The following is a 2,689-nucleotide window of genomic DNA, read 5'->3' on the forward strand; positions in this document are numbered from 1 at the left end:
CCCTGAGTCCCAGCCGCTCCAGCTCCAGCTGTGGCTAAAAGGGGCCAAGGTACAGCTCAGGCCATTGCTGCAGAAGGTGCAAGCCCCAAGCCTTGGCAGCTTCCCTGTGGTGTTGGGCCTACAGATGTGCATAAGACAAGAGTTGAGGTTTGAGAATCTCTGCTTGGATTTCAGAGGATTTATGGAAAAGCCTGGATGTCTAGACAGAAATCTGCTGCAGGGATGGAGCCCTCATGGGGAACCTCTGTTAGGGCAGTGCAGAAAGGAAATATGGGGTTGGAGCCCCCACACAGAGTCCCCAATAGGGAACTGCCTAGTGGAGTTGTGAGAAGAGGGCCACCATCCTCCAGACCCCAGAAATGTAGATCCACCAACAGCTTGCACCATGCATCTGGAAAAGCCACAGGCACTCAATGTCAGCCCATGAAAGCAGCTACAGGGGCTATACTCTGCAGACACACAGGGGCAAAGCTATCCAAAGCCATGGGCGTGCTAGATGTGAGACACAGAGTCAAAGGAAATTTTGGAGCTTTAAAATTTAATGACTGGGCTGGGTGCAGTGGCTCACACCTGCAATCCCACCACTTTGGGAGGCCAAGGCGGGTGGATCACCTGAGGTCAGAAGTTCAAGACCAGCCTGATCAACCTGGTGAAACCCTGTCTCTACTAAAAATACAAAAATTTAGCCAGGCATGGTGGTGCATGCCTGTAATCTCAGCTACTTGGGAGGCTGAGGCAGGAGAATCACTTGAACCCAGGAGGCAGAGGTTGCAGTGAGCCGACATTGCACCATTGCACTCCAATCTGAGCAACAAGAGCAAAATTCCATCTCAAAAAAAAAAAGATTTAATGACCGCCCAGCCAGGTTATGAATTTGCATGGAGCCTGTGGTCCCTTTGTTTTTGGCCAGTTTCTCTTGTTTGGAATGGGAACATTTACCCAAAGCCTGTACCCCCATTGTATCTTGGAACTAACTAACTTGTTTTGTTTTTTTTTATTTTACAGGCTTATAGGCAGAAGGGACTTGCCTTGTCTCAGATGAGGCTTTGAACTTGGACTTTTGGGTTAATGCTGGAATGAGTTAAGACTTTGGGGGACTACTGGGAAGGCATGATTGGTTTTGAAATGTGAAAATAACATAAGATTTGGGAGGGGTCAGGGGTAGAATGATATGGTTTAGCTCTGTGTTCCCACCCAAATCTCATCTTGAATTGTAATCCCCACATTTCGAGGGAGGAACCTGGTGGGAGGGACTAGATCATGGGGGCAATTTCCCCATGCTGTTCTCATGATACTAAGGGAGTTCTCACAAGTTCTGGTTGTTTGATAAGTGTTTGGCATTTCCCCTGCTCTCTCTCACTCTCCTGCTGCCATGTAAGACATGCCTTGCTTACCTTCCACCTTCCGCCATGATTGTAAGTTTCCTGAGGCCTCCCCAGCCATGCAGAACTGTGAGTCAATTAAACTTCTTTTCTTTATAAACTACCCAGTCTCAATTAGTTTCTTTATAGCAGTGTGACAATGGACTAATACAGTCTACGTGTCTGTTTATGTACCAGTATCATACTGTTTTGGTTGCTGTAACCCCATAATATAGTTTAAAGTCAGGTAACATGATGCCTCAACCTTTGTTCTTTTTGCTTGGGATTGCCTTGGTTATTTGAGCTTTGTTTTAGTTCCATATGAATTTTAAAATCGTCTTTTCTAGTTCTGTGAAGAATGTCATTGTTAGTTTGATAGGAATAGCACTGAATCTGTAAATTGCTTTGGGCAGTATGGCCATTTTAATAATATTGATTCTTCCTATCCATGACCATGAAATGTTTTTCCATTCATTTGTGTCTTCTCTCATTTCTTTGAGAGATTTTTCACCTCATTGTTTAGCTGTATTCCTAGGTATTTTATACTTTTGTAGCAATTGTGAATAAGATTGCCTTTCTGATTTGGCTCTCAGTTTGGCTGTTGTTGTTGTACACGAATGCTAGTGATTTTTCTACATTGATTTGTGTACCCTGAAACTTTGCTGAAGTTGTTTATCAGCTTAAGGAGCTTTTGGGCCAAGACTATTGGGTTTTCTACCTATAGACTCATGTCTGCAAACAGAGATAGTTTTACTTTCTCTCTTCCTATTTGGACACCCCTTATTTCTTGTTCTTGCCTGATTGCCATGGCTAGGACTTCCAATACTATATTGAATAGGAATGGTGACAGAGGGCATCCTTGTCTTGTACTGGTTTTCAAGAGGAATTCTTTCAGGTTTTGCCCATTCAGTATAATGTGGCTGTGAGGTTTTCATGGATGACTCTTATTAGAGGTATTCTCCTTCAATACCTAGTGTATTGAGAGTTTTTAATATGAAATCGTGTTGAATTTTATCAAAAGCCTTTTCTGCATCTATTGAGATAATAACTGAGATAATCATGTGGTTTTTGTCTTTAGTTTTATTTGATGAATCATACTTATTGATTTACATATGGTAAATCAACATTGCACCTCATAGATGAAGCCTACTTGATAATGGTGGGTTAGTTTTTTGATGTGCTGCTGGATTCGGTTTGCAAGTATTTTGTTGAGGATTTTTGCATTGATGTTCATCAAAGATATTGGCCTGAGGTTTTCTTTTTTTGTTGTTGTTTCTCTGCCAGACTTTGGTATCAGGATGATGCTGGCCTCATAGAATGAGTTGGGG

This window comes from Mandrillus leucophaeus, unplaced genomic scaffold, assembly GCF_000951045.1.
Source record: "Mandrillus leucophaeus isolate KB7577 unplaced genomic scaffold, Mleu.le_1.0 Scaffold688, whole genome shotgun sequence".
Taxonomy (NCBI): Eukaryota; Metazoa; Chordata; class Mammalia; order Primates; family Cercopithecidae; genus Mandrillus; species Mandrillus leucophaeus.